Source organism: Aquarana catesbeiana, linkage group LG02 (genome assembly GCF_042186555.1).
Source record: "Aquarana catesbeiana isolate 2022-GZ linkage group LG02, ASM4218655v1, whole genome shotgun sequence".
NCBI lineage: Eukaryota > Metazoa > Chordata > Amphibia > Anura > Ranidae > Aquarana > Aquarana catesbeiana.
Window position 1 is genome coordinate 244,177,197 of NC_133325.1, and position 14,425 is coordinate 244,191,621.

A 14,425-nucleotide genomic window follows, 5' to 3' on the forward strand; every position below is an offset into this window, starting at 1 on the left:
CAAACACAATTTGATACCCATTTTTTTGGTAAAATATGGTTTTGCGCTGAGTAAATAGATACCAAACCTGTCACACTTTAAAATTGAGCACGCATATTGAATGGCATCAAACTACAGTATTTAAAAATCTCCATAGGCAATGCTTTATAAGCCTTTACAGGATACCAGTTTAGAGTTACAGGGGAGGTCTGGTGCTAGAATTATTGCTCTTGCTCTGATGTTCACGATAATACCTCCCATGTGTGGTGCAATCACCTTTTACGTATGCGTACGGGACCAAAGCATGTGTTTGCACAGGGGGATAGGGGCTCTTTAACCCCTTCAATACAGGGCATTTCACCTTTGAGATTCAGCACATCTCTAACTCACCCCAAGGTACTAAGAATGGTGGGGTTTCAAGCTATTTTTTTTTTTGTTTTTGTTTTTTTCCATCATTTTTATAGTTAGCGCTGCTATCCATCTGCACCATTGGAGGGTGGATTCTGTTTATATATGATTTGATATTTAAGTGGCAGCTCTATTTTGTGCTCTCTATTTCATCTAGCGCGGAGGTGGTAGTGCAGGTTTAGGCGGACTCTCCTGGTTACCTTTCAGTTTACATCATGTAACACTATACCCAAATTACATTTTTATCATTTTTTTCCCCACAAATAGAGTTTTCTTTTGGTGGTATTTGATCACCTCTGGTTTTTGTTTTTGCACTATAAACAAAAAAAACAACAATTTTGAAAAAAAATAACATTTTTTACTTTTTGCTATAATAAATATCCCTAATTTTTTCTTCAGTTTAGGCCGATATGTATTCTTCTACATATTTTTGGTAAAAAAATGGCAATAATGTATATTTATTGGTTTGTTAAAAGTTATAGCGCCTACAAAATAGGGGATAGATTTATGGCATTTTTATTATTATTTTTTTTTACTAGTAATGGTGGCGAACTAGCTATTTTTTTCGTGACTGACATTGCGGCGGACACATCGGACACTTTTGACACTATTTTGGGAGCACTAACATTTATACAGCGATCAGTGCTATAAATATGCAATGATTACTGTCACTGGCAGGGAAGGAGTTAACACTAGGGGACGATCAAGGGGTTAAATGTGTTACCTAGAGAGTGATTCTAACTGGGGGGATGAGACTGACTAGGGGAGACACACAGATCACAGATCCATGTTCCTGCTCTGTCACTAGCAATCGCGGGTGCCCGGCGGACATCCCGCCCGCAGGGCGCGTGCATCGGCCCCTATACCGCCGGGAAGCCGAGGATGTCATATGATGCCCGCCCAGGATGGGAGATCCCACCTGCGGATGTCATATGACAATATGCGGGTATTGAAGTGGTTAAATGTATTTATTTATTTATTTTTAAGTTTTTCTTTTTTTTACACTGATTCTTACATTTTTTTATCACTTTTATTGTTGTCACAAGAAATGTAAACTTGTGACAGCAATAGGCAGTGACAGGTACTCTTTATGGAGAGATCTGGGGTCTTGTCTGGCCTAAAAGCATCTGATCACACCAGATGTTGATGGAACACTGTTACACTGACAGATGTTGATGGTACACTGGTACACTGTGACAGATGTTGATGAGACACTGGTACACCATGACAGATGTTGATGAGCTACTGGTACACTGTGAAAGACTTTGATGGGACAATGGTTCCCCAGTCAGATCTTTTTGTACTCATGGTGGCTGTGATTGGACACAGCTATCCCATGAATGGAAGGGACAATCAGAGAGCCCATATCCCAATCTGTGAGGGCTGTGTCCACAGCCCTCATCTCCCCCTTTAAAAGCTTCAACATCCTTCACATGTCTTACCTTTGTTGCTGTAAGATGAACCACCAGGCTGACACTAGTACCTCCCAGCACACTGTAGGTGGTTCTGCCTCTCTGCAGAGAGATCATCTAGTGGGGGTGTTGGCATCCTGGCATCAGATAACAGATGAGAATTATGCATGCATGCAGCCAACAAGCTAAAAAATTAGGTGTCATGTATGATAGGATCAGATCATTTCTTATGGCATCTACATTGTAATGATATAATGCACTCAACAGAGATCTAAGGATCAACAGGGTACTGGCTATATGGTTACAAACTCAGTGTACTACATTTTGTTTTAGAAAAAATGTCTTGGTGAAGTTTTGGAGTTTTTCATATCTGTTATCTCTTTCTGCTTGTAAAGGGCATATTTATAAAGCAGTGAATGCGACTGTCACAAAAAAAACATCCCTGGTGATTAATCAATCATTGTCATGTAAAGCAGCCTAAAGAACTTGCAAGATTCATCTGCAGTGAATGTTTTTTGAATGTCAGAGTTGCTGGTTTAGAAATATTAAAGGGGACAATATACAGAAAACAATGCCTACAGTAAACCAGAATTTATCTTTATCTTGCAGCAAACTGACTTTAGCATACTGGAAACTGATTGTTTGCTGTTGATTACTATCCTTGAACATATGCACACACCTCTTTGCCTTGCCTGTAGTTTTTTCACATGATCTTGCTTACTTTTTTGATTGTAACTGATCTCCACTCTGATTTTATACATCATATTATTACCATGGCCCTGTATTTGTTTTTTTGTTTTTGTTTGTGCTCATTTTGTGTCATAATTTTTATCATATCTGTTATCATTTAGGCATTACATCACTGGCAATTATTGGCGATCAAATCCACTAGGAAGACCATTATCTGCTGGATATAGCAATCTATAATTGAACTTTGAATCCATTACCAATCCCTTGTCATATACCCCACTACATTTCATGATGTTCCAGTGGATGGTTGTTTAGTATGTTATAAACGTATTGCATGGTGGGTATGTACCAAGCTATCATGACACAATGCCTACTACTAGACATATATTTCACGATTATTCAGTATACCTATAAGGCAAGCAGGGTCAATGGGAATAAACAGAGTGCTGTCAATTTCCAAATTTGGTGCTGCCCTTTATTGCAGAAAAACTAGATCTACATCTTTTACAAAATACTTTTCTGCCTTAGTCCTATGGGCTGGAATTTATTTTGAAATTTAACATATTAAAACCTGTGCAAAAATAAGGCTGTTTTGACAAAAATGCTGCTGCTTTAGTCATTTGAGTTTTCTCAAGGATGATTTGAGGAAAACAATAGGCCTTGTTTGCCAAAGTATGATGCTTGTAAGACAAGAATTTATTTAAATTTCAAACTCTGATTGGTGCTACTCAATATGTCACAAAGTGAATTGTTGGACATGATGCAGTACAGATGATGAAAAAAATATGAACAGAATTTTCTTCAATTAAAATGTCCTCCACAAAATAAAAAGCAAATAAGGTATGTAGTAACAGCAGTAGCAGTGGGCAAATTCCCATTACCAGCACAAATCATTTTCATTCTATTTAAAGCAGAGCTCCACCCAAAGGGGGACATTTGGCACTTTTTGGGGGGGAAGAGGGACCCGCTCCCACTTCCTGGTAAGATCGCCGCATGGCGATCTGGGTCACGCCCAGCCCCTCCTTCTCTCCTCCCCCACTGACTTCTAGGACCTGTGTGTGTCCCAGAAGACAACGGGACCATTCAGAAAGTGCAGCCCGACTCGCGCATGCACAGTAGGAAGCTGGCTGTAAAGCCTGAAGGCTGCCGGTTTCCCTTACTTGCAATGCTGGTGCCTGCACCCAAAGCCGATGGACGATTCGGCTTGGGGTGCTGACATTGCAAGATCCCTGGACAGGTAAGTGTCCTTATATTAAAATTCAGCAGCTACAGTATTTGTAGCTAGCTTTAAGATAACAATATCACAGCTATGTCCTTGATGTACAATTTATCCTAAATTATCATTAAAATACATTTACTTACTCTTGACAAAAACAACTCCCCTTTCAGCCCCTCTTACTGCTCATCTGTTAGATTTGCATTGTTACATTGATCCCGTGTTATACTCACTTGTCTTTTATTTGGGGCCTCTACTATCCTTTGCTGTTTACAGGTGTGGAGGAATGGTAATCCAGCACTGCAGATGTGCCTACACCAGCAGATCTCCAACAGTTCCCTTGAACTAATGTCATCTCCTGCAAGCTCTCTTCTGGATACTGAGGGCCTCTGCACTGGACATGCAGTAGGAAGTGTCCAAGTCATGCTGGCAGTGACATAAACACCCAAAAAAGGACCCACCTCCTGTGCAGGGAAGAAAAGAAAGAACCCGAATGTCATGTAACTGTGAATGTATGTAAGTAAAATTGGCATTTTTATTTTTATGGTAGCATTAGAGCTTGTGGGGAGAGGGGGATGTGGAAGGAAGGGGAGGGGGAGCCAGATGATGGGCTACCTACCTACCTATGGGCTTAACATATCTACTGTACATAGATCACTAGATACAGTTTTAGTACTTCTGTAATTATTTAAACCACATAGTGTAAGTTGGTAAGTTGGTACTAAAGGGAACCATAGTCATTTTGTTTTCTAACCTGCATGAGGTATGCTCTAAAAAATTTTATCAAAATATAATGGACATGCCTTGCATTCCCTGTTCTTCCTTCTGGAAAAATCCCCTCCAATAGCTGTCAAGGGTAGAGGGGGAAGTGCCAGGGAGGCCGATCAAGGGCTGGAGCATCCCAATAAGTACGCTCAATTGAGTAACATTGGTAAAACCAGTCAGGGACCAACACTGCTGGAGCTGAGGGACTCTCCTAGCTGCCAGGGGAAGAACTCCTCCAGTGAGAGTGGGGGGGAAGCGAAGAGAAAGGAAGACAGATTCTGGTGGTAGGGGACTCAATTCTTAGAAGGACAGAGAGGGCAATCTGTAACAAAGACCTGAAGCGCCAAACTGTATGTTGTCTACCGGGAGATCGGGTTCGGCACATCACAGATCTGGCGGACAGATTACTGGGAGGGGCTGGGGAAGACCCGGCTGTCATGGTGCATGGTTCAATGACAAAGTCAGAGGCAGATGGAGTGTCCTAAAGAACAATTTTAGGGACTTAGGAGCTAAATTGAGGAAAAGGACCTCCAGTGTAGTATTCTCAGTAGTAATACTGGTACCTCGAGCCACACCAGAATGGCAGAGGGAGATTAGGGAAGTAAACAAGTGCAGAGGAGCTGGTGTAGTAAGGAGGGGTTTGGGTTCCTGGAGGACTGGGCCGATTTCTCAGTCGGTCACCAGTATAATAGAAGGGACGGACTGCAGCTAAATGAGAAGGGTGCAGATCTGCTGGGAGTGAAGATGGCTGAAAAGTTAGAGGGGTTTTTAAACTAGGCGGTGGGGAGGAGGGCCCAGAGGTTGAGATAGTCATCGCTGAACATATTCCAGAGGGTAGTACTGGGGGCATTAGTGGTAGGTTGACTAAAGCATACAAACCCAAGGTAAGAATAGTAACAAGTCCTAGTTGCAATCTCGGAACACCCAATAAGAGTATAGTATGCGATAGGTCTAAACGACGTGGCATGTTCACCAATGAGCCTGGCGGACAAGATGGGTGAACTAGAGATACTGTTGTACGAGGAGGATTTGGATTTTGTGGGAATTTCAGAGACCTGGTTCAACAGCTCTCATGATTGGCTGGCAAACATTGAAGGGTATACCCTATACCGCAAGGATAGAGAGGGTAAAAAAGGGGGAGGGGTATGCCTACATATCAAGAATAATGTACAAGTGAATGTGAGAGATGACATCACTAAGGGAGCTAGAGAGGAGGTGGAATCCTTATGGGTAAAGCTCCAGAGGGATGAAGCTAAGGGGAGGAGGGGGAGATGGATCTCCTATCACAAGCTGGATTAGCAGAAAGGATGGGAAGTGTTATCATAATGGGGGATTTTAATTATCCAGACATAGACTGGGCGGAGGGAACCACGCATTCGTCTAAGGCTCGCCAGTTCCTAAAAGTCTTGCAGGATAATTTTATGGTTCAGATGTTAGACAAACCAACTAGAAATAAAGAATTATTGGATCTACTAATTACCAACAATATAGACCTGATCACGGATGTGGAAATACGGGGCAATTTAGGTAACAGTGATCACAGGTCAATTGGCTTCAGTATAAATCACACAAATAGGAAACATAAGGGGAATACAAAGACAGTGAATTTCAAAAGAGCAAATTTCCCTGAACTACGAACCTTGCTAGAAGGCATGAATTGAGATAAAATCTTAGGAACAAAGAATATGGAGGAGAGATGAGTTTGCTTTAAGAGTATATTAAATAAGGGCATTAGCCAATGCATCCCATTGGGTAATACATTTAAAAGAGCTAACAAAAGTCCTGGATGGATTAACTCCAATGTAAAAATGCATTCAAAAGCAAAGGAGAAGGCCTTCAAAAAAATACAAGGTTGAGGGATCATCATCAGCATTCAGACTGTATAACGAATGCAACAAGAAATTTAAGGGTGCAATTAGGGCGGCTAAGATAGAACACGAAAGACACATAGCGGAGGAAAGCAAAAAAAAATCCTAAGAAATTCTTTAAGTATGTAAACAGTAAAAAAGGAAGGACAGACCATATTGGCCCCATAAAGAATGAGGAAGGGCATCTGGTTACAAAGGATGGGGGGAGATGGCGAAGCTGTTGAATATATCCTTCTCCTCAGTCTTCACAAGGGAATCGGGGGGCTTCAGTAACAAAAACTGCAGTGTTTATGCTCATGGCACATCACAGGAAGCACCTCCATGGTTAACAGAGGGCAGAATTCAAATTAGACTTGGGAAACTTAACATTAATAAATCACCGGGACTAGATGGCTTGCATCCGAGGGTACTTAGGTAACTCAGTCAAGTAATTGCCAGACCATTGTTCCTAATTTTTACTGACAGTCCACTGACTGGAATGGTACCAGCTGATTGGAGAAAAGCCAATGTAGCACCCATATTTAAAAAGGGCCCAAAATACATCCCTGGGAATTACAGACCAGTTAGCCTAACATCAATAGTATGAAAGCTCTTGGAAGGGATGATAAGGGACTATATACAAGATTTTAGTAATGAGAACAGTATCATTAGCAGTAATCAGCATGGAGTTGCCATCTAGATAAAGGAAGGCCCGTAGACATGATGTATCTGGATTTTGCAAAAGCATTTGACACAGTTCCCCATAAACGTTTACTGTACATATTAGGCTCCGTTGGCATGGACCATAGGGTGAGTACATGGATTGAAAACTGGCTACAGGGGCGAGTTCAGAGGGTGGTGATAAATGGGGAGTACTCGGAATGGTCAAGGGTGGGTAGTGGGGTCCCCCAGGGTTCTGTGCTGGGACCAATCCTATTTAATTTGTTCATAAACGACCTGGAGGATGGAGTAAACAGTTCAATCTCTGTATTTGTGGATGATACTAAGCTAAGCAGGGCAATAACTTCTCTGCAGGATGTGGAAACGTTGCAAAAAGATCTGAACAAATTAATGGGGTGGGCAACTACACGGCAAATGAGGTTTAATGTAGATAAATTTAAAATAATGCATTTCGGTGGCAAAAATATGAATGCAATCTATACACTGGGGGGAGAACCCCTGGGGGAATCTAGGATGGAAAAGAACCTCGGGGTCCTAGTAGATGATAGGTTCAGCAATGGCATGCAATGCCAAGCTGCTGCTAACAAAGCAAACAGAATATTGGCATGCATTAAAAAGGGGATTTACTCCAGAGATAAAACGATAATTCTCCTGCTCTACAAGACTCTGGTCCAGCCACACCTAGAGTATGCTGTCCAGTTCTGGGCACCAGTTCTCAGGAAGGCTGTACTGGAAATGGAGCAAGTACAAATAAGGACAACAAAGCTAATAAAGGGTCTGGAGGATATTAGTTATAAGGAAAGGTTGCAAACACTGAACTTATTCTCTCTGGAGAAGAGACGCTTGAGAGGGGATATGATTTCAATTCACAAATACCATACTGTTGACCCTACAATAGGGATAAAACTTTTTCGCAGAAGGGAGTTTAACAAGACATGTGGCCACTTATTAAAATTAAAAGAAAAGAGGTTTAACCTTAAACTACGTAGAGGGTTTTTTACTGTAAGAGCGTCAAGGATGTGGAATTCCCTTCCATAGGCGGTGGTCTCAGCGGGGGGGGGGGCATCGATAGTTTCAAAAAACCATTAGATAAGCACCTGAATGACCACAACATACAGGGATATACAATGTAATACTGACATATAACACAACCTCACCTACTATGTAACTATGTAACTATGTATTAAGAGAGGTATGGACTCCAGAGAGAGAGAGAGAGAGAGATATCATTTTGGTCCTGTACAAATCATTAGTAAGACCTCATCTGGAATATGCAGTTCAGTTTTGGTCACCGGTTCTCAATAAGGATATCGGGGAACTGAAGAAGGTGCCAAGAAGGGCAACCAAACTGATAAGAGGCATGCCCAATAGCTCAGCTATGAGGAAAGACTAGAGCAACTGAGTCTATTCCCTGTTGAGAAGAGGAGATTAAGGGGGCATATGTTCAACATGTACAAATACATAAGCAGTCCATATAGTGAACTTGATGTTGAGTTATTCACTTTGAGGTCATCACAGAGGACAAGGGGGCACTCTTTACATCTAGAGGAAAAAAGATTTCATCTCCAAATATGGAAAGGTTTCTTCACAGGAAAGAGCTGTGAAAATGTGGAATAGACTCCCTCCAGAAGTGGTTCTGACAAGCTCAGTAGATTGCTTTAAAAAAGGCCTGGATTCTTTCCTAAATGTAAAGAATATAACTGGGTACTAACATTTATAGGTAAAGTTGATCCAGGGAAAATCCAATTGCCTCTCGGGGGATCAGGAAGGAATTTTTTCCCTTGCAGTAGCAAATTGGAGCATGCTTTTATGGGGTTTTTTGCCTTCCTCTCGATCAACTGTGGGTATAGGTTTGTGTATATGGGATTGTATTATTATTTTTTTTTTTTTTGGTTGAACTAGATGGACTTGTGTCTTTTTTCAACCTGACTAACTATGTAACTATGTAACTTGATAACAAAGTACCCCATCTCTACTATACAAGTGCAAACAGTGTTTGTTAGCTTCAGTGGTAAACACACTGTAACAATATTAAACTTAATGAATACAATTGCACTTTTTCTAACACTGGTCAAATTAGAAAAAAACATATATTTTATTTTGTTTACATTGTTTTTTTTAGAACTCACAGTGTTGCCAAATTAATAAGAGCATAGTGGAAATTAAAAAATTGTAAAATATAAGTTGCAGTGTGGGGTACACACTATAAGAAAATCGGGCAATTTTCCTCATTGTTTCACAGCAAATCGGAACCGATGAACGAAAATTCGTACAAAAATTCTCACACAACAAAGACTTTTTTTCTGTTTGTTTATTGTTTTTGATCATGCACAGTCTTTCTTTTCTGATTTTTTTTGGATGAAAATGGTACGAAAATGAAAAAAAATGGGAGTTTATCCCTTCATGAATTTTTGTACGAAAAGTCAGAATCGGCTGTTGAAAGTTGAGAAAATAATATGAAAGTTCCTCGGACGACATAGTGTGTATGAGCCCTAACACTGGGGTTGATTTACTAAAACTGTAAAAGTGACACATCTGGTGAAACTGTGCATGATAGCCAATCAGCTTCTAACTTCAACCTATTCAATTAAACTTTGACAAAAAAACCTGGAAGCTGATTGGTTTCTATGCAGAGCTGCACCAGATTTTGCACTCTCCGGTTTTAGTAAATCAACCCCCCCCCATGCTAAGATACAAATAGCTTGTAAAAAACAATAAAAAACAGTTGTCAGTTGTATTAAGCAGAATTGGAAACCACACACCATCAAAAAAATCTGTACACTAAGACCCCTTTCACACTGGGGTGGTTTTCAGGTGCTTTAACGCTTGAAATAGCCTCTGCTAAGTGCCTGAAAACCGCCTCCCATTCATTCCAGTGTCATTTTTCACATTCGGGCGGTGCGCTTGCGGGACATTCCCAAAAGCCCTGCAAGCGGCACCTTTGGGGTGGTTTGGAACGGAAAGCGCCCCAAAACATCACTAAAACCCAGCTAAGACGGTCGCTTTAGCGCTAAGGGTCGGCGCTTTCAGTGTGAAAGCAGTCTTAAAGAAAGTCACAAACCACCTATGATAAAAGCACAATCTACCTATGATAGGTTCATAGTAAATATCTTAATCCAACTGAGGCACACAAGTACTATAACTTTGTTGTGAAACAGCACACTCAGTGGTGGATTAATTATAAATCTGTCTATTGATTCTGACATGCAATCAAGAAGCATGAAAACATTTAATTTGGAGCAGTGTTTAAACTCTAGGTATATAAAAAAAAAGGATTTCCCCACGTTAATAAAAATGAACATAGTGGCTTTCATTCCATTACTCACCTTCAAGTGGATCCAATGTAGCAGTATATTCTTTGCAAATTACATATGCAGCAATTGCAGATAATATGGAAAGGATGCTGTCAGGGACAGAGAATGTGTATATGCATTGTCTATGATCATTTGATTATCTTAAAGCAAACCTTCATTGAAAAGAAATAAGAAGGATGCTATTGCTGACAGCCTTTGGACAAAGAAGTCTAAAGACTTGCAAAGCTGAAATGGACTTACTATAAACATTACTGAAGGGCATAAATGCTATTAGCATCCCCACATCCCCCCCCCCCCCCCCCCCCAGCCCCCTCTCAAAGTCTAAGGCCCTGGACAAAATGTTCATTCTGACCCTATTATAATCAAACACTGCATACCACCATTGGTGTGCCACTGTCTTCCATATATCCTGGTCTTAAGCTGGGCTAACTGCCTTTCAGTCTGCAGATCATAATCCTGATTAGCAAGCAAATCTCCACAACAGGCAGCACCAAAGAACTCCACATCTATTGCAAACCACTTCACCCTTAGAACAAGAATGTATTTACTTTTCTCTTTCCACTAGAAGGAGAAGCGCCAGGGCCATGCTAAACATACAGTACATCATTTTATCTATAATATGTTTGCAGTCTCCTGGCTTTGTGAGTAAATTCTGTTCTGCTAATGTTAAGTTGCTTCTCACTGCTGTTATGCGTATGTGTTAATACAATGAAACCTTGTTTTTATTTTTAGCTTTTAATTATATACCATGTACATGGGGCAGCTTTTTTGATCCTCTTATTTCAATGCTGTTTTAATTGGTTGTCAGAAACTATGTAACCTTGGCTAAGTTGGGAGTTGGAGAACTTCAGTTTTCAATTCAACAAGGTTTTTTTCCAAATAAGGATGTGATCTGGTAATGGTGACAAGAGCCCTACTGATTTATGTGAAGTGTAAATTGTTATGTCCACATAAAACAAGTTTAAATCAAATACACCATACACACTTGTAAACCCTGCATCTCTACTACCTTTACTCTTTCTCCTCCTCCAGGCTAAATAATAATTGGATGATTTACTAAATTAGGGTTTTTTTTACATTGGTTTAGAAAGCCAAGGAATCAAATTGAATGTGTGTGTTCAGGTCAAGCATCTGACGTGATAAAAGGGAACTTACTTTTTTTACATTAACCACTTCCCGACGACGATGTACATCGGCAGAATGGCATGGCTGGGCAAATGGGTGTACCTGTAAGTCCCATTTGAATTCGCCACTGTGCCATTGCGTGCACGCGCCAGCCGGGAGTTCCGTGAGTCAGGTCGCAGGTCCCGTGGACTCGATCGCCGCGGGGATACCCGTGATCGCCTCACGGAGAGGACGAACGGAGAGATGCTGATGTAAACAAGCATCTCCCCATTCTGCCTAGTGACAGGCTCACTGATCTCTGCTCCCTGTCATTGGGAGCAGAGATCAGTGACGTGCCACAGCTAGCCCATCCCCCCTACAGTTAGATTGCTGTATTGCACTGATTGCTGTATAAATGACAATGGTCCCAAAAATGTGTCAAAAATGTCCGATGTGTCCGCCATAATGTCGCAGTCACAATAAAAATCGCTGATCGCCTCCATTACTAGTAAAAAAAAATTATTAATAAAAATGCCATAAAACTATCCCCTATTTTGTAAACGCTATAACTTTTGCACAAACCAATCAATAATCGCTTATTGCGATTTTTTTTCACCAGAAATATGTAAAAGAATATGTATTGGCCTAAACTGAGGAAAAAAAATGTTTTTTTAATTATTTTTTGTGGATATTTATTATAGCAAAAAGTAAAAAATAATGCGTTTTTTTCAAAATTGTCGCTATTTTTTTGTTTATAGCGCAAAAAATAAAAACCGCAGAGGTGATCAAATACCACCAAAAGAAAGCTCTATTTGTGGGAAAAAAAGGACGTCAATTTTGTTTGGTAGCCACGTCGCACGACCGCGCAATTATCAGTTAAAGTGACGCAGTGCCGAATCGTAAAAAGTGCTCTGGTCAGGAAGGGGGTAAATTCTTCCGGGGCTGAATCGGTTAATGTGACATTCCAGGAAAAAGGTGAAGGCCATCAATGAGCTACTAATGCCATCCAATATACACTTCAGCTAAAATGAATAAAATAGCCCAACGCAGCAAGATCATTTAACAGAAGCAATGGGGGGGATTTATTCCTGAATTCTGCACTGTTGTATCTTTCTCGATCTCTCTGTTTCCTGCATTACCAATCACATTCATTCTTTCAAGGCATGTTTGAATCTGACTGGTAGATTTGAGAAATGTCTTAACACTAACGTTAGGCTTTATGAATGGAAGAGGCAGAAGAGAGCATGTAAGGGTGTTTAAGCATATATAAACCCAAGAACAAAACCTTGATATATTGCAGCTAACCAGTTCTCAAAGCTTAAATTTAGTAAAAAAAAAAAAAAAATCAGCACAAGGGACATGACTTACTGTTAATCTGATGTATCCCTTGTGCTGCTGGCTCCTGCATTAGTTGAAATCTTCATCCTCTGATCCCTCTCTACCCTCATCACCGTAATCTCTCGGTAAAGCCAAGGGACCTGTGACTGGTACTCGTCAAGAATAAGGACTATCCCCACCCCTTCTGCCCACCTCCTTTGATCATAGAAGAAGTACTATAGTGGACAACGAAGGAGGAAGATGTCAATTAATGCATTTCCCATTCTGGAGACACAACAGAAATAAGAACAAATCTCTACAAAGTTAGGGGCATTCTCCTCTTAGACAATTGTTACTGGAATAGGTTATCCCCATAGCAATATTTATCCTTAGCTCCTTTCTGGTTACAACATCACTTTCTGTCTTGGCAGTACAAATAGCAAGGATTAATCTTCCCAGTGAGGGCATAGACAGCAATAAACACTTAACAAGTTTAGCCTGTCCCTACTCTTTTGATAACCAAAACAAAAAAAAAAGTTTTACTATAAGGAAAGCATCATGTATTTTGAGTTCATTTTGAGCCACCCTAAAGAAATTTGATTTGACTTTCATATTTTAAGATAATTGCTCTTCTGTATTTTTACTTTTGCAATAATTTTAATAATTTGAAGAATAGATGTGATATAAGCAAGAATATATTTATAGGTTATAATCAGGAACAATTTATTTATTTTTTAAACATTAATTTGATTGATAACAGTATTTACATCAAACTAATCTCAAGATACAGATATGTAAAAAATCATTAAAAACACTATACATTCCCTTGAACTAGAGAGTACCTTTGAGCTGAACCAGCATTAAAAAAAAAAAAAACAAGACTGCTGAGCTAGTTAAAATTTTTACTCCATTTGGAAATCACACCCTCAAGTACTTATTTATTCTTTTAGGTGGTTAGATTGCTTGGACACAACTATTTTTACCTTTGGTTTCATGTCATTGTTTTTAATTTGTAATGGGATCCACTACTATAAACAGCAGTGTGAAAGGTTTAAACTTTATCAATAATTGATAATAATAGTTTGCAGATATTCCTTACTAAAACAACTCTTCTTTCCTATATTTCCCAAGTAGATTATTACTATAAGAAAATGCAAGTAACTGCCAAATGAAAGCAGAAAAGATAATGGTGATTTAAAGTACACTGCAAGGCATGACCCAAGTCTCTGTACACTGAGAGCAAAACCTTGTTTGCCTAAATTATTTGTTTCTTCTGTCTAATGAATGTAATCCTAATATACAAGTGATAACACTGGCATTTCTTTGAAATGTTGATTTAGTTTAATTATGAAAATCACCAAGGTATTTTCTGGCTGCTGCATCACTCCCTGTACTAAGATTAATCACATCAACATCATTCATTTAATCTTCAAAAAGGAAGCAGTTGTCCACAAGAGCTTTCAAATAGCTTCATTAGTGCAATTTTTCAGACTCAAATACGAAGCTGGCAGGATCTGATTGAGAGAGAGGAAGGTCATTGTATTCCTCTGCTCCGTGTTCTAATTATTTTTTTGAATGTTTTGAATTTTGCATTTCCCATGCTCTTCCATGGCTCAGTTTTTGGCATGTAAAGCATTAAGGTAAATATGTGCTTTTAGTTGTACACAACAATCTTGGCAGTAAAATACTAGA

The 14,425-nt window shown here is 39.8% G+C and overlaps 2 long non-coding RNA genes across 3 annotated transcripts in view; one reads left to right on the top strand and one right to left on the bottom strand.

Moving 5' to 3' along the window:
• Positions 1-14,425, bottom strand: part of LOC141127648 (uncharacterized) — a 102,087-nt gene that overhangs the window by 41,605 nt on the left and 46,057 nt on the right. The window lies entirely within an intron of this gene.
• Positions 3,987-14,425, top strand: part of LOC141127649 (uncharacterized) — a 43,890-nt gene continuing 33,451 nt past the window's right edge. For both annotated transcript variants that reach the window (XR_012241572.1, XR_012241573.1), the window contains exon 1: positions 3,987-4,221. This is a non-coding gene — a long non-coding RNA (uncharacterized lncRNA). The remainder of the gene's footprint in view (positions 4,222-14,425) is intronic.